Source organism: Geotrypetes seraphini, chromosome 1 (genome assembly GCF_902459505.1).
Source record: "Geotrypetes seraphini chromosome 1, aGeoSer1.1, whole genome shotgun sequence".
NCBI classification, from domain to species: Eukaryota; Metazoa; Chordata; class Amphibia; order Gymnophiona; family Dermophiidae; genus Geotrypetes; species Geotrypetes seraphini.
Window position 1 is genome coordinate 363,988,844 of NC_047084.1, and position 27,553 is coordinate 364,016,396.

General features: G+C 42.1%; 1 protein-coding gene across 1 annotated transcript in view; it reads right to left on the bottom strand.

Moving 5' to 3' along the window:
• The window catches only part of LOC117345793 (phospholipid-transporting ATPase ABCA1-like), an 815,268-nt gene that overhangs the window by 352,024 nt on the left and 435,691 nt on the right, over nt 1-27,553 (bottom strand). The window lies entirely within an intron of this gene.

Consider the following 27,553-nt stretch of genomic DNA (forward strand, 5'->3'; position numbering starts at 1 on the left):
GGGATGGGAGGAATGGAGGGTAGAAGCTGCAAGGGTTCTGCTGTACAAGGGCTAGGAGGGAGGACTAGAAAGATACTGCACAAGGGGATGGGTGAGAGGGGAGGAGAGATGCTGCACATATGGGGAAGAGAAAGGAGAGATGATCATTACATGAAAAAAATAAGACATCCCCGGAAATAAGACCTAGTGCCTTTTTGGGGCAATTAATTATTTTCGTGGAAGCACGGTATGTAAACCACTTTAGTTGTAATATAGAAAGGTGGCATATCAAATCTATTGCATTTACCCTTATAAGGATCCATGTAAGTGCTATTGCATGCACATACAAGGGGAGCATACATAAATGGGCAGAGCATAGGTGGGACATGGGTGTGATCCTCAGTTACACGTGCTTATAGAATACTATGGTGGTGATTTTCAAAAAAAGAAAAATGTCTTAAAGTGGCATAAAGGGGCAGATGGACTTTTTTCCTGCCAAATCCATTCAATTCACTGTTATCAGAACCTATATTCTATACAGATATCTATGCTGTTGATCAGTAGTTCGTCTAAATCTCAAGAGGGTGTGTTAGAGGTATGGTGTGGGTTTACAGCAGGGTTATGATTTGGATATTTTTCTGCCACAATTAAACATTTAAGAATATGGCCAGGGCACAATTTGGACATCTGGGGTTAGACCTATTTTAATAAAGAATACGTGCCAAAAAGTTGTCCAAACTGATCAGCTGACCACTGGAAGGATGTAAGCAAGATCCCCACCAATTCTGTCAGAGGTCACTGACCACCTCCCATCCCCAAAAGATGTGAATAAAACAGTACATTCCCGCCTATATGATAGCTTTAGATGTTGTGGTCAGTCATAGTGGAACAGCAAGCAGGTTCCTGGAGTACTATTGGGAGGTGTAGTTAACCATAGAGATGGGAATTAAGGTCCATATTCCACTCTAACTACTATACTTATGGTGGGTTATGTGAGTCTTCTGAAATCCACCCAAATCCTACTGTATCTACATATAGGTGACACCTGCGAGCATAAGAGTTATTGGTATGGTGTATAGTTGGGTCCAGTAGGTTTTGGGTGGATTTTGAAGGGCTCAACATACACTATAAGTGGGTTATTTATTTATTTACATTTCTTATATACTGCTTCTATTCAAAACGATTTACATTCATGTAATCTAAGTATTTCTTTCTTTTTGTCCTGGTGGGCTCACAATCTAACTATGGTACCTGGGGCAATGGAGGATTAAGTGACATGTCCAGGGTCACAAGGGATTGAACCCATAACCTCAAGGGATGGGTTCTAACCCACTAGTCCACACCTTATGGCGAGATGTGTGCCTGGAACTTTTTATGTGAAGTTCACTGCAGTGCCCCACTGCTCTGCTGAGATGTCTATGTGGCCAGACTAATACAATTCTGGCTCCCCCTACATCCCAATGACTTGGTTTATGCATTTTTCATTTAGTTTTTTTTTTTTTTTTTTTTTTAAATGGTTCAAAAAGATAGAAAAAACAAAACAAAACCCCAAGAGAATTGACCCAATGATCTCCACAGACAAATCCAAGAAGAAACAAAAAACAATGTGGAAAAATGATGTTCCTGAGATGGACTTTATTAATATTAAAACTTGGCAAACCACATAAAAACCTCCAGGACACAGTCCGCTGAAAAGCTTTGGACCCTGGACTCAACACAGTCCGTGTTTCGAGAGAATGTCTTCTTCAGGGCTCCCTATGAAGTCCTATGGTAAAGTTACGTGGATAAAAATGCCAGTCGGAAATAAACTGTTCCATAGAAGCTGTGTGCAGGACATGGGCTCCAAAAGCTGAGATAGATGCATATCTGAAAAATGGCCATTAAACCCCCCCCCAAAAAAAAAAACCCAAGAAAATGCCCAGATGCCATGATAACAATTTATGCACTTGTTCCGCATCACAAAGTGGGAATGCCTATTTTGCAGTGCAGGTTCTTTCAGTGATTTGTCTACATGGGATCCCTAGCTTCTGTGAAGATATATGACTGCAATCTACACCTGTTGAAATTTTATGCCCAACAGTCAGTTCTGCACTCTTATCTTGATAGGCGGTATATAGAAAAACCTAATAAACTTGAAAAATGAATAATAATAATATTCATCTCAATGCATTATTAGAAGAAGGTAATGGACCCATCATTATTGGTAGGAATTTTAACTTAGTCCAGGATCCCCCTTTAGATCAAAAAACCTAGCTACACCTGCAAGACTATGTTTGCCTCACTGCTTTAATTTCATTAATCAAATCTTATGGGAGTGGAAGATCCCTGCAGGCTCTCACATGTGACTTACAAAGACTGTCATGGATCGATTATTGGATAAACAAGTAAGCAATTAAAATCATTAGGTTAAGACAATCTTGTGCATTCATGTGGATTGAAAGATAAATGGCAGATTCTTCATTTTAATGCTCGCAAATTTTCCTTTTGCTCCAACGTTCATAAATAATTTTCAAGAATTGATTATATTTTTGTTTCAAATCAGTTAACTCAACAGGTTACAAAAGCCAGCATAGACCTGACCCTTTTGACGGATCGTTCTGGAATTTGGATAGAGTGTCAGTTCACCGAAAAAGATTCAAATTCACCCATTTGGAGGTTTAATAATACATTGCTTGCAGATTCAAACTTTCTCGAGGAAATTCAAATAAAAATGAATGAGTATTTTCAACTCAACACCTTGGAGGAAATCTCTTTGGAAACTATATGGGATGCTTTCAAAGCCACAATGAGAGGGCAAATAATTTCATGTTCGGCGTATATTAGAAAACTGCTAAAAGTAGAATTTTCCAATTTGGAACAAACTATTTTAACTTTAGAGTCACAATTGGCCTCGAAATGGGAACAAAACACATTACAGGCTCTTTTGAAAGCTAAATAAAAGTATAATGAGATTTCCTCGCAATTGGCTAGGGAAGATTTGTTTTCTCAGCAGGCTTTGTATTATGGAAACTCAAATAAAGCAGGAAGATTATTGGCTAATTATCTTAAAGCCAAAAAAAGAAAAGTAAAGATTGTGGCCATTAAAGATGAGAATGGTAAAATTCATACTCAAATTGGAAATGTTTTAAAACAATTTTTGGAATATTACAAAGCCTTATATTCTTCTGAGCTTTATTCAAATAAAGAAATTGAGGGATTAGATTTTTTGAAATTAATTAATGGGCCAAAAATTCCTGAGCATATAAAAGGAAATCTTGAAGCGCCTATATCACTTAAGGAACTCTAGGCAGCATTGATGTCTCTCAGGGCTAGATCTGCCCCGGAGAGTGATGGATTTACAGTGGACTTTTTCAAATCATTTCAAATTATGCTATTACCTCATCTTTTAAATTTATATAAATCACAACTGACTAAGGGTTGTATTTTAGGTACTATGGCAGAATCTTTAACTATTGTTTTGCCAAAGCCAAATAGAGATCCCATGTTGGTTTTGAACTATAGGCCTATTTCTTTAATTAATGTGGATAGAAAACTCCTGGCTAAGTTATTGGCTCTACGATTAGCCAAGGCTCTCCCTTATATGATCGGTATGTACCAAACGGGTTTCGTTGCTCAAAGACATTCTTCAAATAATACCAGATTGGCATTTCATAAGGGCACAATGGACCACAGATCTGACCCAACAGCAGCAATTCTTATGTTCTTAAATTTAACAAAAACAATGGATGATCCAGCCTTCTCTGTTTCTTTGGATGCAAAGAAGGCCTTTGATCGTGTAGAATGGACTTTCATGTATCAAGCAATGGATTGGTTTGGTATAGGATCCAGTTTTATTCAAATGATTCAAACATTGTATAGTTCCCCTTTAGCCAGATTATATATTAACTACGGTAGTCTTTATGCCCGTTACATTAACGGGTGCTAGAATAGATGTGTCTGTCTGTCTGTGTTTCTTTATCTCTCTCTCCTTGGCCACTGTCTGTATCCTTCTGTCTCCCCCGCCCCCCCACGAGCAAAGCTGTGTGCCACTAGGACACACCTCCACCCCAAAGCAGCCCCCTTTCCCTCTCCCTAACTGTCTCTCCATGGCCCTCTTCTGTCTTCTCCCCCCCACCCCGAGCAAAGCTGTCTGTCTCCAGCACACCTCTCCCTATTTCTCCATGGCCCCTTCTGTCTCCCCCCAGCACACCCCGCCCCCCCCCCAAAGCAGTCCCCTTTCCCTCTCCCTGTCTCTCCATGGCCCCTTCTGTCTTCCCCCAGAGCAAAGCTGTCTGTCCCCAGCACACCTCCCTCCCAAAGTAGCCCCCTTTCCCTCTCCCTATCTGTCCATGGCCCCTTCTGTCTCCTCCCAGAGCAAAGCTGTCCCCAGCACACCTCCCCCCAAAGCAGCCCCCTTTCCCTCTCCCTATCCATGGCCCCTTCTGTCTCCCTCCAGCACACCCCTCCCCCCAAAACAGCCCCCTTTCCCTTTCCCTCTCCCCCTGGCTCCCGGTATTGATCCCCTTCTTACCCTCCCCTCCATCCCGGTGTGGACTTATTACTGCTTTTGAACTTTTTTGGATATCGTCCAGATTTGGCATTAGCCTTGGACCAATTCTCCAGCTGTTTGAGCTAAGTATTTGTGTTACTTTTTGAAGTGTTGGGGGCGTTTTGATTCTGCTCCCCCTTAGAGTGAACCTTTTATTGGCCCTTGATTGATTGACTGAGCGCTAGGGCCTTTTCAGCTGGGGTGATAGGCATTTTTAGCTCTTAGTTTTTTAGTTTTTAGTGTGTTCATGGCACTCATATATATTTTTTGATTGTGAATTTTTTCACTTCTTTATGTTTTTTTCAGGGGGAGTTTTGCCCCAGTCCTACGGCACATTGTTGTTTTGGATTTATTTATCTATTTTAGTATTCTTTGTTAGGTAGGGCCCTGTTTATCATCTCCTCATTTTTTGATATTCTTCCTTTTCTAACACCTTTTTGGTTCATTTATTTATGCACTGATTTTTGTACCAGTTTACTTTCACACATCATATAATATATCATATAAGCGGCATGATGATGTACGGGGCAGGATTTATTTAGATTCTTTATCTAGAGTGCGTGTCACTGCATAAACTCCTGCCCGGAGCCATTGGTTATTCTAAGGGTTCCCTCAGGCTTGTACTGATTAGTGCCTATTCTTTATTGATTTTTGATTTTTTTCTTTTTGATGTGTAGGAATTTCCCTACTTATTTGTAGGTTTTTACTGGCAGTGCATTCATTTATACCTTTGATGGTATAGAATTTTTGGGGATTTATATAATTTTTGTACCAATTTTTTGTGTTTTAATTCATTTATATATTGGTATATACTTTGGTTTTTGTTGGCCTATTACGATTGTGCCATGTTTTGAGTATCAAATTGCCTAGGATTTTTAAGGACAATAGCATTTTATTCTCCACCTGGTATACATTAAAAATTATTAATAATTTAACATCTATTCCGATCCATCAATCCACGTGTCAATCTCTATGTTTAAACTCCAAGATACCAATCGACGAGTCTAAACTCCTCTGGAAATATTGGCTGAAGGCAGGTATACGTACCTTAGATCAGTGTTCTTCAACCTTTTTACACCTATGGACCGGCGGAAATAAAATAATTATTTCGTGGACCGGCGAACTATTAAGACTGAAATTTTTTTTTTTAAACCATCGCCGCCCCGTCCCCGCGAGGTCGGTCCCACAAACCATCTGATCCCATCCGCACAAGCCTCAAATAGTTATGATTTTATATTGAACATATTTTATTAAAGTATAAAAAGAAACAATATTCTATACAATTGTCATTTTATAAATACAAATCAACAAAGATCAACAAAACCCCTGTCTCCCCTCCCCTTCACATATATCCCCTCTACTATCAAGAAAACGGAATAAGCCAAATTATTACAGAATGCTACACAAATATCATGTAACAGAATACCACAGAAACACATGACAGGAATGGTGTTAGGGGAGTGGAACTAGGGCAACTGCCCCCTTGTCAGAGAGAGCCCTAAGCCAGCTGGAAGCTAAAGAAGCACTGCCTGGGCTTTGCACTCCCCAGTTATGTCTAGCAAGATACATATTTCAAATCTGATATATTTGAATCACAAGGTAGAAATAAAATTATTTTTTTCTACCTTTTGTCGTCTCTGGTTTCTGCTTTCATTGCCTTTTCACTCTCTTCCAGCCAGTGTCTGCCATAAGAACATAAGAATTGCCACTGCTGGGTCAGACCAGAGTCTGACCCATCATGACCAGCAGTCCGCTCACGCGGTGGCCCTCTGGTCTAAGACCAGCACCCTAACTGAGACTAGCCCTACCAGCGCACGTTCTTGTTCAGCAGGAACTTGTCTAACTTTGTCTTGAATCCTTGGAGGGTGTTTTCCCCTATAACAGCCTCTGGAAGAGCGTTCCAGCTTTCTACCACAGAACTTCCTTACGTTTGTACGGAATCTATCCCCTTTCAACTTTAGAGAGTGCCATCTCGTTTTCCCTGCCTTGCAGAGGGTGAACAACCTGTCCTTAGCTACTAAGTCTATTCCCTTCAGTACCTTGAATGTTTCTATCATGTCCCCTCTCAATCTCCTCTGCTCAAGGGAGAAAAGGCCCAGTTTCTCTAATCTTTCGCTGTATGGCAACTCCTCCAGCCCCTTAACCATTTTAGTTGCTCTTCTCTGGACCCTTTCGAGTAGTACCATGCCCTTCTTCATGTACGGTGACCAGTGCTGGATGCAGTACCATGAGGTGAGGGCGTACCATGGCCCAGTACAGCGGCATGATAACCTTCTCTGTCTCTTCAGTCCAGCATCTGCCCCTTCCATTCACTGTCTGTCTTTCCCTGCCATCTCTCCTCCTGCCCCCCCCCCCCACACACACAATTTGGTCTGGCATCCATCATCTTCCTTCTGTTCCCCTCATGGTCTGGCATCTCTGTCCTTCCCTCCCCCTGTGGTTTTCAGCATCTCTCTCTTCTCATTTCTTCCACTCAGATCTGATATCATTATCTGCTCTCTCTTCCCTTTTCTTCTCTGGTCTTCCTTCTCTATTTTCTGCCTCCATCTAAATTAAATTCTTTCTTACTATTTAGTCCCGTTTCCCTCTTTTCACTGTGTCTATCCACAGCTTGTCACCCCTTTCCCTCACCCCTCCATTATCTTACTATTTTCTTCCCCCTTTATTTATCTCCTCCTTCCATCCAGTATGTGTTCTTTCCCCACTTCCATTCAGCATCTGCTCTCCCCTCTCAACTGATATCCATCTGCCTTCTGCTCTCTCTCCCTTCTTCTCACTTCCATCATCTGTCCCCTTCTCTCTCTCATCTCCTCCATTCCATCATCTGCCCCTTCTCTCTCTCTCTCTCCCCCCCCCCCAACTTCCATCATCTGCCCCCCTTCCCCTCACCTTTGCGGGTCACTTTCTTTCCCCTGAGGGTGGCTCATGTCAGAGGGGAAGCTTTGGCCGAGCAGAACCGCTTGCAAGGAACAGTTGAACTTACTTGATTGATGTCGATGCTGGGGCCCGTTGCCGTTTGAAGGAAAAAAAAAAAAAGGACCTGCAAAGGCGAGAGGAAGGGAAACCTCCAGGACAGCTGCTCTTTGCCCTCCTTCAGCGGCCCAAGAGTCCAGACCAACAGCGGCAGCTCTGTGTACTTCTAACTTCGGCACAGAGCTGCCCCTAATCAATAGTTTAGCGCGGTTTCATGAGGCAGTCTCGGGGCCTTTGCTAGACCGGTCCGCTTCGATGATGCGATGTGGGCCGGCCTAGCAAAGGCCCCCAGGCTGCCTCATGAAACCGCGCTAAACTACTGCTTAGGGGCAGCTCTGTGCCGAAGTTAAAAGCAATCAGAGCTGCCGCTGCTGGTCTGGAGGTGCGGAGACAAGACAGGAGGCAAACGCGGTGGAAGGCAGGAGTCACGGCACAGCGACTGCAACAGGAAGTTGCAAGTCAGCTGACGCTGGCCTTTCGTTGCAGCGGGGACCGGTTCCTTCGCGGACCGGCAAGATTTTTTTGCGGACCGACACCGGTCCGCGGACCGGCGGTTAAAGAACTGTGCCTTAGATGATATGATCTCCAATGGGAAAATGCTAAATTTATCATAATTGCAACAATCATTCGGCATTTCAAAGTCTCAAGCTTAGAAATGGTTGCAGTTGAAACAGGCCATTCAGAAAGGGTTCCCTGAATGGCAAAATTTAAAAACTCAGTATAGCTTGCCGGGCCTATGTTTCCAGAAAGATTTGCTAGGGTATCAGGCCGCCCAGTGGTATAAATTAATATCTGAATATTTGAACAAGAAGCCTAAAACTAGTCTAAAAGACATTTGGAGCATTGAGATAAAGCAGCAGAGTTCTGCTACTCAATGGCCACAGATTTGGACTTGGAAGATGAGATGTACAGCATCAGCATTTGAGACAAGCTTGTTTTTTTCTGTTGCATAGTTTTTTGGACCCCAGTTTGTTTGCAGAAGTTAGACAGTTCAAAATCTAATAGATGCCGGCACTGTCATCTTGAAATAGGGACACTGGATCATTTGTTGTTCTTTTTGTCCTTTGATTCTCAACTTCTAGAAATCAATATGGGGACAAATCAATTTGATTCTGGAGTCTTTGATTCCATTGTCTTATGAGGTGGTGATCTGTGGTACATTGTTGTCACCTAAATCTCCATTGGATAGATATAAAAGTAGAGTATTTGCCATAATGACTGGGATAGCCTTGCAAATGGTTACTAAAAACTGGAAAAATTGGGATAGACTTAATTTCTCCTTTTGGTGGGGTTCTTTATGTTTATGTTACAAATATGGGACAATGAATTCAAAAATTACGTGTAATAATAAGCTATTTAAATTAATGTGGGGTCCATTGACAAATTTTGTTAACACTGATTAGCTGGATTATCCCCTTATTTCCTATTTGATTTACACATCCAGGGAGGGTGGATATTATATTTTTTTGTATTCATTGACTAAATGAAAGTGCTGTTTATGATTTTTATTGTATGTATCCACTTTGTTTTTGTCCTTGAATTAGGGTGGGAGGGAGGGAGGAAATGTTTTGTAGTATTTCTTTGATCGATTGTAAGTGCTGTCTTGAAGTCAATTGTATGTATATTTTAATGCACTGTTTTTGAATGGAAAATTAATAAAGAGTTAAAAAAAGAAAGAATTGAGTGTCATTAAGGCCACATTTGTAGAATTTCAGTCCTGGGCTAATGCTTTTGACCCAGAAGACATGGTGTCACTTTGTATCTCACTCTGGTATAATCCCTATTTTAAAACAGAGAAAAAGGTGGTCAGCTGGCATTGTTGGAAATTATATGGTCCATTTCACAGATATTGAATGTGGAGGACTTTATTATTTTTTTCAAGTGCTATGGGATAAATTTCATCTCTCTGTCTCAGTATTTTCAGTGGGTACAATTGTACCATACCCTGATGTACAGTGATTTTGACCTTGGAAATCTAGCCTTGTGTTTGGCTTTTACTCAGATCATAGCTCTCCTGCATGTTGGCTCTATGCAATATAAATACAGTATTTACATTATTCTGAGAAGGTTTCTATGACAGGACTGAAGCAGTTATGGGAGTAGGAGCTTGAAGCTGTGGAAGAGGAAGTACACTGGGAGAAAATATGGCTAACACTATTTAAAACCTGCAGTTCTGCATCCCTTATGCATTCTGCTTACTCTCTGCTTCATAAAAGTTATTAGACTTTTGTTAAGCAATCTAAGTATCATCCAGAGGTTTGCAACCAATGCTGAACCTGTAAGGCTCAAATAGGGACTCTGTTGTACATCCTGTTTAAGTGTGGCTCCGTAAGAGACTACTGAGATGAGCTCTGGCTTCATTATTAGATATATTTGCTGTTTATCAGCTTCTTACCTATAGGATTATTGTGTGGAAATCATTGGGTTTGACCAACCCACTGCCTCAGGATTTGCAGTGATTATTTGACATGTTAATGAAAGTTGCAGTTAAAGTTATCATTGCTCAGTGGAAGGATACTTGTAGTACACTGGCGGATTACAATTTGCTTATACCATTAATATGAAGGGGTCCTGGCCAATATTCAAAATTATTTACTGGTAATCGGCCAGGAACAGCTCCTAGCTGGTTAAATAGCGATTTAGTCCTAACCATGAATATTCAGCGAGAGATAACTGTTTATTCATTGCCTAACCTGATAAGTTTAGCAATCAAATAGGCCCACATAAATAGCTATCCTATCCTTATCTGCTAAAACGTTAACCAGTTTGCACTGAATATCAGTACAACTGGTTAACCTTTCAACAGTTTTAAAAAAATACATTTATTAATGCCAGTTCCAGCATTGAATATCTGAGTTTAATGTCAGTGACAGCAAAAGAACTGCCTGCCTCCAGCTGAATAACGAGCCCCATATATCTAAAATTTATTGGACTAGGTTGGATACCAATAATCCTACTCAATAATTTCTGTTATTGCTAGATACCTTAGGGGTCATTTTCAAAGCACTTAAACAAAGTACCATAGAAGCCTATGATACTTTGTATGTCTGCGTGCTTTGAAAATGAGCTCCTTGGTTTCTGTATTTAATTTTGTCTCTTTAATGTGCTGATTTAAAAAAATAATAACAATATTTGAACTAAAAAAAAAGTTAAATACCATCAGCATATAAGCACAAATTTACACCAAGACATGATAGTACATGACAAATAGAAACCATATGCAAATTTACTGATAAAGCAGAGCCTTGAGGAAGTCTTACTGTGATACAGATCCAATCTGATCTTTCATTGGCCTTAACACCACAACCACAGTGATTAGAAGGAAATGATTTGAACCAATTCCTAACAGTTCCATCAATACCAAGACCCTTCAAATGCAGCAATAAAAGTTTATGATACATAGTGCATGTATGCCTTGAGATGACCACCAACCCATGGCTGCATGCACAGTGAGGAATCCTCCCTGTGATGTTTCAAAACAGAGTACTTTGCCTAACAACTGTCATGAAAGTTCTAGAACTGTGTTTTAAGTAATGTGCTTCTGCCTTCATTTAATTTTTCCCAGTCCTATGTTTTCTAGCTCTCTTATATTCACTGTGAGGGCCTTATCTCTTCCAAGCTGTCTCAGCCTTCCGTATCTCTTTATGCCTGTGTATGTCCTTGGGCCTGAAACATTGAAGGAGATTTTTCCTTCCTATCCCTGCTTGCTGATAGGAACATTTATTTCCAAGTTTGTTCTATTCTTACAGGTCTTCATACGTTTTGAAATTATCCTTCTATTAGTATCCAGAGGAGAGATGACTTCTCCCACATAGAGAAGACTGAGCTACAAAGAAAGAAGTGCCTGATTTTTTGCAAAGACTGTCCTTAGCTGAGTACTGCGGCCTTACATGGATTGACACAACGCACCAGGAATTTTCTTCATTGACCACCGCAAAAGGACTGATTGCCTGATTTACTATTGCCAACGGGATCATCGTGCTAAAATGGTAGAATGAAATTCAAAAGACTGGCCTTTAAAGTTTTAGTTTGATTTGTTTTGTTTTCTTTGCAACTATGGACTTGTTGCTAATTTAGATTTTTATGAACTTTTGAAGTACCGATTTACTGATTTATGTATGTAACTAAGTATGTGCAATAACAAGATAGTGCTAGACCTATTGAAAGCAATATGTATTTACTATGTGTACCGTTTAGAAGGCCTGTATGGTATTTTTCAACATGTTTTGAATCTTGAACTGTACTCTATTTTTCCTCACTTCATGGGACTCTTCCTATGCCCTTCTTGTGGCCAGCTGGAATGAAGTGCAGTGAAGAAAGGATGAAGATAACATCGGCTGCAATGGAATGGGGACCATGTCTGATGCCTCATGACTGAAACCCAACCAATTTTTTTTCTGATCCAGGGGTAGAGACTTCTCGATTGGAAAGTGGAATTGTTGAAAATTAGAGCATCGGAGATTCTAATGTGGCCGCCCGGATTTCAACATCTTGGACCTGTGAACATGATCCAGAGTAACCAAGTCTGCACAACTTTTCTTAGGAGGGCATGGAAGCAGTCTAGCATGAAGTGAAGAGTTTTGTTATCTTGTCTCTTTAGGTGTAGTCAGCTCATGACAGGATGAAATTATAAGGCCTATTTATATGTACAATAGTACAATGACAGTGTTTATGTGGATTGGATGTTTGAATAAGGATTTACTTACCCATACAATGATAGATGTTGTAAAGTTGTTAATATAGAGTACTGTACCCCACCTTAATGCCCTACACAAACTCTCAACCTTTCAGTTTGATCCTCATCAAAGTAGCCTCGGCTGAGGACTGTTTCTATTTTGTTCCGCTCAGACTCTGCTTTGGAGCATCTGCTCTGCTAGAGCATCTGGGTAACATGTATGATCACCTCTTAGATGATCAAAGGGAGGAGGCTGTAGACCTGGAAAGGGGCTACATGAGGATTAGGCCCCCCAAGGAAAACATATATAATGAAATACAGGCATAAAGAAGATTGCTCTGATATATCAGTTAAGATTTGATATGATAAAAAACTTGCACTATGCCCCAGAAACTTACTAGAACATATTAAGCAAATGCCCTAAGCCAGTGGTTCCCAACCCTGTCCTGGAGGAACACCAGGCCAATTGGGTTTTCAGGCTAGCCCTAATGAATATGCATGAAGCAAATTTGCATGCCTATCACTTCCATCATATGCAAATCTCTCTCATGCATATTCATTAGGGCTAGCCTGAAAACCCGATTGGCCTGGTGGTCCTCCAGGCAGGGTTGGGAATCACTGCCCTAAGCAATAGGAGCTTGTTAAGCAATCAGCATGTCACCTTGACCATCTACAGGAAGGCAGGAAATATAAAATTAACCTCTTTTAGGAACTGATACAACTGCCTCAGGGTGGGCCAACTTTCACCCCTTTTACTTTGTCCTAATAAACACCAAACTGTGCTTATCACTACTAAATCTAACAGATCATGTGAGACTGATACATAGAGGGTAACAATAGGGATTTCTTGCTTGTGTAATATGTATTTTTTCCCAGACCATATGACCCATGGTTTAACATCAAAAAGTGTAAGATTATGCACCTTTGTAACGGTAAACCCTGCAGAACATATACCCTGAATGGTGAAACTTTAACAAGAACTGTCGCAGAATGGGACCTGAATGTAATCATTAGTGAAGATATGAAGACTACCAATCAAGTGGAGAAAGCTTCAACCAAGGCTAGACAAATGCTGGGTTGCATCCGAAGAAGTTTTATCAGCCGATAGCCTGAAGTCATAATGCCGTTGTACAGGTCCATGATGAGACATCATCTGGAGTACTGTGTTCAATTTTGGAGGCCACGTTATCAAAAGGATGTGAAGAGAATGGAATTGGTTCAGCAAATGGCCACTAAGATGGTCTCAGGACTCAAGGATCTCCCATATGAAGAACATCTAAGCAGGCTACAGTTATATTCTCTCGAGGAACGCAGAGAGAGGGGAGACATGATAGAGACGTTCAAATATCTTACAGGCTGTGCTGAGGTGGAGGAAGATATCTTTTTCCTTACAGGTCCCACGGCAACAAGAGGGCATCTGCTCAAACTCAAGGATGGGAGACTTCATGGCGACATCAGGAAGTACTTCTTCACTGAAAGGGTGGTTCATCGTTGGAATGGTCTTCCACGTCAGGTAGTCGAAGCCAGCAATGTGCTCGACTTCAAGAGACGATAGGATAAACATGTGGGTTCACTCCGGGGAAATGCTTAGGGGAGGGTTCTTTGAGTGGGCAGACTTGTTGGGCCGTCAACCCTTTTCTGCCATCATACTCTATGTATTCTATGTTTTTTTAATTGTCTCTTGTTTTAAGACTTTTTATCTAATTCTTTGTGTCTACACTTTAAATATCAGTCACTTTCCTCTATTTTCTTCCCAGAACTCTTGTTATTGGGTACCAGTTGGAGATCATCTGTCACGTTGTAGAGAGGTCAGGACAGGGGTTTACCAAGAATCCGCCTTGTCCGCCGCACTGTTTAATCTGTATCTTGCACCTCTTTGCAAATTGTTGTTGAACTTCGGTGTTTCATATTGACTTTACGCTGATGACATTCAATTCTTTTTCCTGGTGGAGGGAGATTTCAATGCGGCATCATCGCAAATGCAGTCGGTTGTAACTGTAATTAAGAAGTGGATGGGCTGCAACAGGTTTAAGTTAAGCATCCAGAAAACAAAGGTGATGTGCATCGGGAAGTCATTAGGCTTTGATGTCCCAATTGCTCTTGATTTACTGGATGAAACTGTGTCGGTAATGCAGGAGGTGAAATATCTAGGTGTTCTTGTGGACTCAGGGCTCACATTCAAGGGGCAGATGCAGGCAGTAGTATGGACGGTGTTCTTTCAACTTCGTCTGGTAAATGGACTTAGACCTTATTTGTCAATCCATTTGTTTAAAATAGTCCTGCAGACAATTGTTCTTTCAGTTCTTGATTACTGTAGTTTGGTATTCCTGGGTGTACCGATGTCGGTGTTGTGTGCGCTCCAGGTAGCCCAAAATTCAGTGATCAGAACTATGTTTAGGTTGGGGAGAAGCAAACACGTGACAGATTATTATGTGAGTTTGTATTGATTGAAGTTAATGGATAGGATTCACTTTAAGCTATTACTAACCGTTTATATGTGCTTGCACAACTTGGTTCCTAAACATTTTGTTGAGAGCATTCTGCCACGTGTTACGTCTCATCCACTTCGAACTGCAGAACAATTAGAGCTGCAAATTCCATCTGGAAAACAGCTGAGGCTAACAATGTTGAGGGATAGTATATTCCATTGTATAGGGCCTAGGGAATGGAACAATCTCCCTGAGTGCATTCGTCGACAACAGAACATACATAATTTTTTTTAAAAACTGCTGAAATAGCATCTTTTTTGCCAGATGAAATACAGGGTATGAGACTGTAGTTAATGAGGAAGAGATGATGACAGTAAGGTGCTGGTCGCCTATGCATTTTATTGTTTGTATTTTTGCTCTGTTTTGTGGGTGTATTTATTGATGATTTTGTATGCAATTTTGTATGTTAGTTTGTAGCCTGCCCTGGGTAAGGGCAGGATATAAATAAATAAACCAAACCAACATCCAAGTAAAAGTCTTTTCTGGCTTCTTCTTTTTTTTTTTTTTTTTTTTGCACCCTACTCCCTACCTTTTCCAAATAAAAAAGGGAAGCCTAATGTCCTGCTATACTGTATGTACTCTAAAGTGTTCTCTTCTTCCTCTGGTCCTAATGGTGTTTAGCTTTTCCGCAGAATATATGAATAATTATAGTGCCCTGCTATACCATCTCAACCACATTAATTTTATTTGCACAATGCTTCCCACATAAGATTCTCTTTCTCTCTGTTCTGCTTTAGTCTTCTTATTGACACTGAAGATTATTATTAAGAGTCTGAAGAATTCATTGTATAAGTGCTTTGGAAATTCAGATCATCAGAAGTAGTCAGACTCAGTTTCCGTGTCAACCATGGAGGACAGAATTAGACTTCTAAATTAACTTTTAAGGTTTCTCTCTAGTTCTCTCAGTCACTCCATCATACAAAGGTTCATATTCCAGAGAGATATTAACTCTAACAATCTCATCAAAGTTCTGCTTTCACTCACAATCTATTTTTTGTCTGTGCATGCCTCAGAAATGTTTCTTTCAGCAGCTAACCATAAATGTCAGCTCAGATTTCCTTTAGAATGGACTTTACTTGGATGTTGAAGAAATCAATTTATTACTTTCCCAATAAATAATTCTCAAAACAATATCACAGGAGCTTCAAAGTCTCTCACCTCAATGTTGCTGAACATTCAACTCATAAACTAGACTAATAAATACAATGGTGGTTCAGTTACGAATAACTCTCTAGAGCAACCTATGCTGTCATTTTCATTACAACTTCAGCTGTAGTCTACAGTTTTAACCATTTTTCCTATCTTTAACAGCATCACAACACATCATTTCACACAGGCACTACCCTCCCAACTGTCTCTAATGGAACATTTTGAATGTCCACCCTCACCTGGCACTACCTGTCAGTTTGAGCTCCTCTCCTATATGTGCCTATCAACACAACTACAGTGGAACCTTGGTTTATGAGCATAATTTGTTCCAGAAGCATGCTCGTAAACCAAAATACTCGTATATCAAAGTGGGTTTCCCCATAGGAAATAATGGAAACTCGCTTTAATACGTTTCCCCCCCCCCCCCGAGGCCAGCAGCGCTACTCCCCTGCCGCTCGCAAAGGCCCCCCCCCCGCGTGAACTGGCACCCCCCCCCGCACGAACCGGCACCCCCCGCCCAAACAACATTTCCCCCCCCCCCGTCTGGCACCAGCCCACAGCTCACAGGACGTGCCGGTGCCGCTAGAAGATCTTCCTGCCTCTGCCAGGCCTTGAGCATGCATCTGCGCATGCTCAAGGCCTTCTAATTCTCCCTCTCGCCGAGATTCTCAGACCAAAGCTTCAGCTGGTCACAGACACATGTGACCAGAGCAGAGGGGCGCTCTAGAGGGTACTGCACTGAATATCACATTAAAATGTCCCAGGTACACTTCTTACCTCCTTATATTGTATGATGAGCATTCCAAAACCTACCCAAAACCTACTGTACCTACATAAAGATGACACCTTCAGGCACAAAGGCTATTCATGTCTTCCAGTCTCTTCTCGTATGTCTTTTGATGCAAACCCCATATCATTTTTGTCACTTTCCTCTGGACCACTTAAAGTCTTTTTACATTCTTACCCAGATACGTCTTCCAACACTGAACACAGTACTCCAAGTGGGGGCTTCAATACCTCTGTTCTTCTGCTGATTGCACCTCTCTCTACACAGCTCAGCATCCTTCTGGCTTCAGTCACCATCTTGTCACACTGTTTTGTCGCCTTCAGATCCTCAGACACTATCACCCCAATGTTCCTCTCCCCATCGTGCATATTAGCCTCATACCTCCCAGCACATATGGTTCCCTTGGATTTCTATTCCTCAAGTGCATTACTCTGCACTTCTTTGCATTGAATTTTGGTTGAAAACATTAGACTATTCTAACTTTTGTGGATCCCTTTTCACATTTTCCATTCCCTTTTGGGTGTCCACTCTGTTATAAATTTTGGTATCATCCACAAAAAGGCAAATCTTAAGTTCTAACCTTTTAGCAATGGCTAAAACAGAGCTGCTCTTCTTCCCACTTAAACCCACCTCCCCTCTTCCCCCATTCTCTGTCTCTGTGGACAACACTTTCATCCTCCCTGTATTGTCTGCTCACAATCTTGGGGTCATCTTTGACTCCTCTTTCTCCTTCACTACCCAGATACAACATATCACTAAAACCAACCCTTCCTCTCTATGTACACTACCAAAACCCTCATCCATACCCTCATCACCTCACGCTTAGATTATTGCAACTCACTATTCTCAGGCTGCACAACTCATATTCTGTGAGAGCCACTACACTCATGTTACCCCTCACCTAAAGTCACGTCAGGTGCTGCGTACACCTTTCAGTGCTATATAAGTGATAAATAGTAGTAGTAGCAATTTTGTCCACAAATATATTGAACAGAATTGGCCCCAACTCCAATCCTTGTGGCACTCCACTACTCATCTTTCCTTCCTTTGAGGAAATTCCATTAACCACCACCCTCTTACTTCTGTCCATCAACCAATTTGTAATCCAGTTCACTACTTTTAGTCCTAACTTCAGCCTGCCAAGTTTATTCAAGAGTCTCCTCTTAGGAACCATGTCAAAGGCTTTGCTGAAATGTAAGTAGATTACAACTAGCGCATGTCCTAGATCCAGTTCTCTGGTCGCCCAGTCAAAGAATTCAATCAGATTCATTAGGCACGATTAACCTTTAGTAAAACCATGTTGCCTCAGATCTTGTTAGTGATTAGATTCTAGAAAATTTACTATCCTTTCCTTCAGCAATGCTTCCATTACTTTTCCAATAACCGAAGTGAGGTTTACTGGCCTGTAGTTTCCCGCTTCATCTTTGTGACCATTTTTGTGAAGAGGAATTACATTTGCTTTTCTCCAATCCCATAAAACCTCTCCTGTCTCTTTAAGAGGACCCACCAGAACCTCTCTGAACTCCCTCATTATCCTGGGATGGATCCCATCCAGTCTCATGGATTTGTCCACCTTCAGTTGTTCAAGTTGTTCATAAACACTTTCTTCCATAAACAATGCAGTATCCACTCCATTTTCATGTGTAAATTTGCAAGCCAATCGTGGCCCTCCAGGATTTTCTTCCATGATCCAATTAATGTATTTGTAAGGGCATACCATAATACTGAATAATCATGTCTAAAGTCCTTATAGTGCTCCATTGTGACGCAGAAGCACAAGGGAATGCTAATAATAATCTACAGCAGTACACATATATTTACATTTACGACTTTCGGGTAACGGTCCTATGAAATCTATTTGCCAAATCTGGGCTGGCAAATCGCCCCGTGCCCCATTACCTTATGTGGTACTTCCCGTTCTTGATATGTTGACACACCAGACATTTTCTGATCACATGTTAGATCAAAGGAATCCCTCGTTCCTGAGCCCACCTGTAAGTAGCTTTTTCTCCAAGATGTCCACTTTTCTGATGTGTCTAAATGGCTGTACCTTCCAACCATTCTTCCACCTTAGGAATTTCATTAGTAGTTGTTACAGAAATGGTAGCTGCGGCATCTGCTTGGGAATTAAACAATCGTTCCATTGAATCAACAGGCATATGTGCATCTACATGAAATACTGACACTATTGTCTCCTGTACAATTTTTTCTATGTCTTGCCACAATTCTTTACCCCACAGTTAACCAATTATGGGACTTCCACCCCATTAACCATGTAGCAAGACCATTAGCGACCGACCAGGAGTCAGTAAAAAGATATCCCACTCCCCATTTCACTGGGGATTCATGAGCATATACTGGCTTTATGATTTCCAGCTCTCCGTTAGGAATATTAGCTATTTTTTCGTGCAAAGTAGCTACCCCATGCTCACCTATTTTAGCTCTTTGAGAAATGTACCATTTCCATTTAATAATACTTTGTTCCTGAGCATATCCTACTCTATTTGACTTGGGATCAGACATTATCCATTGCATAATTGGAATTTGTGGTCGCAATAGTACTGTATGACCTAAGGTAATCTGTTCGGTCTCAGCCAACGCCCAATAACATGCTAAAAGTTGTTTTTCGAAGGGAATATATTTTTCACCTGCTTCCGGGAATTTCCTGTTCCAGAATCCTAAGGGTACCCGTTTCCCACTTTGTTTTTGCCATACATATAATTCCACTTCCCCCTCTCTCATGGGCCACAAATCTACAGCTGTCTGTATGGCTTGTTTAGCATTTCCAAAAGCAACCTGCTGTTCTTCTCCCCACATAAACTCATATTTTTTATTCTTTGGAGTGGGAAAATCTAATATTTTTCGTTTTGCTTTCTCTGTGATTTCCCTAATATCCTCTATTCCACTGAATTCCTAAAAATTTTACCGACGTTGCCGGTCCTTGTATTTTTGTTGGATTTATTTCCCTTCCCTTCTTTTTCATATGGTCAATTAATAAATCCAACTGCCCTTTCACCTCTTCCTTCGTTGTTCCCTGTATCAATATGTCGTCAACATAATGAGAAATTTGTATAGAGGTGAATTTCTGAAATTCATCTAAATGTTCCGCTACTATTTGAGGACAAATGGTAGGACTATGTAACCATCCCTGTGGTAGCCTAGTAAAAGTAGATTGGGCACGTTCAAACAAACCTGAAACCTACTTACAGGAATATACATTAACATTTTATAACATTTCCAATATTCTTTTATCGTTCTTAAAAACTTATTTCGGACTGCTGAAAAGTCCGCGGCCAGCCTTCAGACAGTGACTAGTCAGCCTGCTTGTTACTACAACAAAAGGCACATCCTTCCTTAACACGTCTCACAAAGCTTTCTTCCACATTCTTGTACGTTCGTTCTACAGACTATCTCCCTGCTTTTAACCATCTCTTAAAGAAACAAGGAAAAGAAAAAAAAATTCAGGCTACATCAGGCAAACAGCTTCTAAATTTTTATCCATAAACCCTTTGGTTCCTTGTTTACATTATTAATTTCATTACAAGTTCCTACATTTAAATCCATAATTTGTTAATATTTAAGCATATTTTAAATATCGATCCCTGTTTTTGCAACATTCGTAGAATTGCAGACAGACCCCATGCTGTCTCTCTCTATTTTTTCTCCCCTTCCCCCTCCCCTCTGCCTAGTGAACAAAGGAGAAACTTAAAAAGCCCGCCGTCGTCAAGCTCACGTGATAGAACATAAGAACATAAGAACATAAGAACTGCCATCTCCGGATCAGACCTTTGGTCCATCAAGTCCAGCGATCCGCGCACGCGGAGGCCCTGCCAGGTGTACCCTGGCGTAATTTATAGTCCATCATATCTTTATATGCCTCTCTTAAGGAGATATGCATCTAGTTTGCTCTTGAAGCCTAGGACGGTCGATTCCGCAATAATCTCCTCTGGGAGGGCATCGAAGGAGGAAAAAGGTGGGGGTGAAAATCCCTCCCTTTGCAGTTTGCTCTTTCAAACAAAGGAACTTTTACTCCAACATCCTATTTATTCGACCGCGCCTTTTATATTTTGTGGCAGCAATATGAACTGCTAATACCCAGCTCCTTCGAGCCAAAGCAACTACATCACCCGATTTATCGGGGCATTTTTTTTTCTAAACTACATCACCCGATTTATCGGGGCATTTTTCTAAACTACATCACCCGATTTATCGGGGCATATTTTTTTTTTCTAAACTACATCACCCGATTTATCGGGGCATTTTTCCTAAACTTGTACAAGATCAAGTGGTTCTGCCCTTCCCAGAACCCAGAGCAACTACATCACCCGATTTATCGGGGTATTTTTCTAAACTACATCACCCGATTTATCGGGGCATATTTTTTTTTTCTAAACTACATCACCCGATTTATCGGGGCATATTTCTAAACTTGTACAAGATCAATTGGTTCTGCACTTCCCAGAACCTTTTCCCATGACTCTGCTAATCCATGATTATTGGCTAGTTCTTGTGCTATTAAATTATACGGTGCCTCGGTCCAGTTGGGCACCTCTGTAGGTTCTTTTGAGGATTTCTCTCTCTTCCTGAACATTCCTGTATCACAAGAGCGCTCAGGTTTTCTTTAGAGAAATCCTGCCGACTACGCCAATTAATGTATTACTATTTTAAAAAGGCAATAAAAGGCCTTCAGTCACTTTCCGCACTGGACAGAATGCCAGGAAATCAAAATAGTATACATATTAAGTTTTATTACATATATACAATATTACTAACCATAATAGTACTTGTTCTGTCCTTGTGGAATTGTTATGTGGTTTATGGACTATGCTGTAAATCAACACGACCCACGATGGTATCCTGTGGCAGTATCACTCAATAAGGACCGAATGTGACACGAATGTGAAACGTATGGTATGAAAGGATTATTAATATTGAATGACACTGCCTAGGATCCATGATAGCTGTTACAGGGAAACACAAGTATTATGAGAACGAGCAAGGCCAGAAATTTTTCAGCACCTGCTGATAAGTTTCCTATTATGAGAGCAGGTCACTGTCAGCACACGAGCAAAGCCAGGAGTCTTCAGCACCTGATGATAGGTGCTTGACAGAATCACACCCTCCCTGCACGAGATAAGCATGCGTTTGTAAATCCAATCTGGCTAGAGGGGATGAGGGAAAAAGTATCCAATCCATAAAGAGGGGCTGGGTATACAACCCACGAGCTAAGCTAGTTGTTTTCAAGACATGCTGATTGGGGATTACCCTCTCAACATGAGGTAAGCACGCGTTTGTAAATCCAATCTGGAAAAAGGGGATGGGGAAAAAGTACAATTTAAGGGAGGAAAGTTACCTGTAAAGCAGGGACATTTTTTTTCCATTGCTGACGAGCTGTGTGATGACATATTGAATAAGCCTCCTGAATGTGGTCCCCCGTCGGAGTGATGATATAATAACCGGTGACGTATTAATTCAAACTCTGTACTTAATCAATGATTATGGCTAGAAATATTGTATATATGTAATAAAATGGCTAGAAATATTGTATATATGTAATAAAACTTAATTTGTATACTATTTTGATTTCCTGGCATTCTGTCCAGTGAGGAAAGTGACTGAAGGCCTTTTATTGCCTTTTTAAATAGTAATACACATGAACACAAAGTAGAAGTTTGTGCTTGTTGCAGGTTTCTGGGTCTCACTGTGTCTTGTCAGAAGTATTTGTTTAGCAAGTTTTCTTTTTCCTTATCACTCTCCACATAGCGGTTTGTAGCTACTTTCAGTCTCACAATTCTATTTTTTGCCTTCCTCCTTTCACAAATATATCGGAAAAATATTTTGTCACCCTTTTTTATATTTCTACTCATTTGCTCTTCAATTTTTCCTTTTGCCAGATATATATCTCTTGACTTCTTTCAATTTCATCCAGTATTTCTAAAAGACATCTTGATTGGTTGGAATGAGTATTGCCTGGAAAGCATTCTTGATTATTGGGTTGTCTATATATGAGCAGCAAGCCCTGGGGTGGGTGGGAGAGACTATATGTTACAGTGAGTCAAACAAGTTCCCTATCAAACAGTACTGAATGAGGGGAAAAACCATGAGACACTGTGACACAATCAAGTTCTGCTAGATTCTAACTCTGCTGGCCCTAGCACTATCTACAGCTAACTGTTCCAATGCTTGCCCCAGGCATAAGATAATTATGCAGGTCCAGGCTGATTATTACCAGAACCCACATTTAAAAAAAAAAAATCTAGAGGCCCTCCAATTTACCCTCTTCTCTGGACCCAATTCCCACCTCTGGTCCCAGAACTCCAATCTCCCTTCCCTCAACCAAGCAAACTCCCTACCTTCTCCCACAAACAGGATAGTCATCCTGTCTACCTGAAATCCCTGGAGGTAGGAGGATTGAAGCCCCATATCAAAGGACTGCCAGGCTACCACTAGAGGTCACATAAGTCCTTTTGAAAAGGCAGCTGTAAAGGGCTTCGTTCCTGCCCCTCACTGCCCCCACTGGACATAAGAACATAAGAAGTTGCCTCCACTGGGTCAGACCAGAGGTCCATCCTGCCCAGCGGTCCGCTCCCGCGGCGGCCCATCAGGTCCGCGACCTGTGAAGTGGTTACTGACCAATTCAATAACCTACCTCAAGTTCTATCTGTACCCCTCTATCCCCTTATCCTCCAGGAACCCATCCAAACCTTTCTTGAACCCCTGTACAGAGTTCTGGCTTATCACCTCCTCTGGAAGCTTGTTCCATGTGTCCACCACCCTCTGGGTAAAAAAGAACTTCCTAGCATTTGTTCTAAACCTGTCCCCTTTCAATTTCTCCGAGTGACCCCTAGTGCTTGTGGCTCCCCACAGTTTGAAGAATCTGTTCTTATTCACTTTCTCTATGCCCTTTAGGATTTTGAAAGTTTCTATCATGTCCCCTCTAAGTCTCCTCTTCTCCAGGGAGAACAGCCCCAGCTTTTTTAACCTGTCAGCGTATGAGAAATTTTCCATACCTTTTATCAGTTTAGTCGCCCTCCTCTGCACTCCCTCGAGTACCGCCATATCCTTTTTGAGGTACGGCGACCAGTATTGAACACAGTACTCCATGTGCGGGCGCACCATTGCGCGATACAGCGGCATGATGACTTCCTTTGTCCTGGTTGTGATACCTTTTTTGATGATGCCCAGCATTCTATTTGCTTTCTTTGAGGCTGTCGCACACTGTGCCGATGGTTTCAGTGATGTGTCTACCATCACCCCCAGGTCCCTTTCAAGGTTACTCACCCCTAGTAGTGTTCCCCCCATTTTGTAGCTGAACATCGGGTTCTTTTTCCCTACATGCATGACCTTGCATTTCTGTACGTTAAAACTCATTTGCCACTTGTTTGCCCAGTCTTCCAGTCTCGTTAGGTCCCTTTGCAGGTCTTCACAGTCTTCCGTGTTTCTAACCCTGCTGCAGAGTTTGGTGTCATCAGCAAATTTGATAACCTCACATTTTGTCCCCGTCTCCAGATCGTTTATAAATATATTGAACAGTAGAGGTCCCAGCACTGACCCCTGCGGAACTCCGCTCGTGACCCATTGCCAGTCTGAGTATTGGCCTTTTATTCCAACCCTCTGTTTCCTGCCTGCCAACCAGTGTTTGATCCATCGGTGGATATCCCCTTGCACCCCGTGATTCCACAGCTTTTTATGTAGCCGTTCGTGAGGTACCTTGTCGAAGGCTTTTTGGAAGTCAAGGTAAATGATGTCTATGGATTCCCCCTTATCCATCTGGCTGTTTATTCCCTCAAAGAAGTGCAGCAAGTTCGTGAGGCACGACCTTCCCTTGCTGAAGCCATGCTGGCTCGCCCTCAGTTGTCCATTGTTTTCTATGTGTTCACAGATTGAATCCTTTACCATTGCTTCCATCATCTTTCCTGGAACCGAGGTCAAGCTCACAGGCCTGTAGTTTCCCGGGTCACCCCTTGATCCCTTCTTGAAGATGGGCGTGACATTTGCCATTTTCCAGTCTTCTGGGATCTCCCCAGTTTTTAGGGAGAGGTTACATATTTGTTGAAGTGTCTCTGCTATTTCGTTTCTCAGTTCTTTTAGTACCCTTGGGTGGATGCCGTCCGGGCCTGGTGATTTGTCGCTCTTTAGTCTGTCTATCTGTCTGAGGACATCCTCTTTACTTACCTCTAGTTGAATCAGTCTTTCGTCGTGTTCTCCGTTTATAAACACCTCGGGTTCTGGGATATTGGATGTGTCCTCTCTGGTGAAGACTGACGAGAAGAAATTGTTTAACCTGTCAGCTATCTCTTTTTCTTCCTTTATCGCTCCTTTCCTGTCTCCATCATCCAGTGGTCCCACTTCCTCTCTGGCTGATTGTTTCCCTTTCACATACCTGAAGAAGGGTTTGAAGTTTCTTGCTTCTCCTGCCAGTCTTTCCTCATACTCTCTCTTTGCTTTCTTGACCTCTTGATGGCATTTTTTCTGGTGTCTTTTGTGTTCTTCCTGGTTTTCCTTTGTTGGTTCCTTTTTCCATTTCTTGAAGGATGATTTCTTGTCGCTTATCGCCTTTTTAGCTGCAGTTGTTATCCATGCTGGGTTTCTAGTTCGATTTTTTTTTTTCTCCCTTTCCTAAACCTTGGGACGTACAGGTCTTGTGCCTCGAGCACTGTGCCTTTAAGCAGTGTCCAGGCTTCCTTTACGGTCTTCACCTTCCCTGAGCTGTTTCTGAGCTTTTTCCCTACCATTTTCCTCATGTCCTTGTAGTTTCCTTTTCTGAAGTTAAGTGCTGTCGTTGTGGTTCTTTTCACCTTTGGTGTTCCCATGTTTAATTTGTACTGGATCATGTTGTGATCGCTGTTCCCTAATGGTGCTAGTACCACCACTTCTTTTGCGGGTCCCTCTAGCCCGTTGAGGATTAGGTCTAGAGTGGCCTCCCCTCGCGTTGGTTCCGTGACTAGCTGCTCCATGAAACAGTCCCTTATCACCTCTAGGAATTTAGTTTCTCTCGTGCAATTTGAGTGTCCAATGTCCCAGTCTATTCCCGGATAGTTGAAGTCTCCCATAACCACCACCCTTCCACTTTTGCACTCCTGCCTCAGTTCGGCCTCCAGGTCCAGGTCGTTAGCTTCTGGTTGTCCTGGTGGGCGATAGTACAGTCCCAATTTGATGTCAGCTCCTTCCCCTCCTGTCAGTTTAACCCATAGTGACTCCAAACTGTCTGCCCTTGTTGTTTCTGTTCTGGATGAAGGAATAGAGTCCTTTATATACAGGGCTATTCCTCCCCCCTTCTTGTGTGCCCTGTCCCTCCTGTAGAGTTTGTACCCTTGCAGGGCCACGTCCCATTTGTTGTCCTCTGACCACCATGTCTCTGTGATTCCTATTATGTCTAGGTCCTTGTTTCTGGCTATAACTTCTAGCTCCCCCATTTTAGTCCTTAGGCTCCTAGCATTTGTGTATAGGCAATTTAAGTCCCAGTTAGTTACCTTTTCTTTAGGATCTACTCTTGATTTGTTGCTCCTGCTGGTCTCCTCACGGGCTGCCTGTGGAGTGTCTAACCCGTCCTCTGCCCGTTTCTTAGTTCTTTGATAGCCCTCTGGTTTCGTCTGTTTCCTCCTTGTCGTGCTTATTTGCTCTAATTTCCTCTCAGGTCCCTGTACTGCATCTTTGGGTTTATGTCCAAAAAGTGTCCATTTTATCTCTGGTCCGCAAACGCCATTTCCTGTTTCAGTATCCTTGCTTGATACTGTGGCCCGGTGTGTCGAGGTCAGATCGACTATCGGCTTTCCCCTCGTTGTCAGTTTAAAGTCATGTCTATGCAGGTCTGGATGTTACGTGCCAGCATCCTCGTCCCAGCCGTGCTCAAATGCAGTCCGTCTCTCCTGTAGAGCTTGTTTTTCCCCATGAAGGTTGACCAGTTTCGTACAAAGAGGAAACCCTCCTCCTCACACCATCGTCTCAGCCATCCATTTGTTGCTTGCAGCTCGGTCTGCCTCCTCGCATCTGCCCTTGGTACTGGCAGGATCTCAGAAAAGGCTATCTTCCCTGTCCTCAACTTCAGCTTCCTCCCCAGGATCTTAAACTGCTCGGTCAGTGTAGTCATGTTGAAATTCCTTCTGCTGACGTCATTTGTTCCGACGTGGACAATCACTGCTGTTTCCTCCGTCTCAGCTCCCTCCATGATTCTCTCGATTCTGTCGGAGATGTCCTTTGTCCTCGCCCCTGGGAGACATGTCACTAGGCGATCCGCTCTGCCCCCTGCTATGTGACTGTCCACCTCTCTCAGGATTGAGTCTCCCACAACAATAGCAGATTTTCCTTTTCTCAGCTTCCTCCTGGGTCTCAGGTCTGTGTCGATGATTGGGTCCTCTAATCCTTCCTCCTCCTGAATGATTCCTCCGCAAGGTTCCTCTCCCTCAGCTCCTGGTGGGTCCTGGCGGCTCTTGGTGGCTCCTGGCGGGTCCTGTCCTCCATCCGTTTGTTCCATTCTGAAGATCGGGTGATCCTGTGTCTCTACCATCCTGCAGGCCTCTTCGATGAATCTCTCGAGCTCTCTGACCTGTTCGCTGATGTGGATTTCTCTGGACCATCAGGGATTGCACATAGGCCCAGGGTACTATTCTGCATGTGGGAGAGATGAAGGGATTTGAGTCCTGGGACTGGAGGAAGAAAGGAGTTTGCACTGGAAAGGTAAGTTTGAGTCACTTTAGTACCTACATTTTTGACCACTTGTTATTTATTTGCATTGCACAACATAGAGCTTTACCAGGCCTTACGGGAGGTTTTTGCCAATGAGGTTTTCCGCTTGAACACCTTATGCCACAGCTGTGGCGGTGGGAGGGTTTTGTCTTAAGCTTTTCCTCCCAATAGTGGTTTACTCGACTCATGTTGTAGCTATTTTGTACTTTTTGCATGATCCATGTGAATGTGTTTTATATATTGATATTGGATTTTTCACTGCTTCTGAATTGTTTGTACTGGTGTTA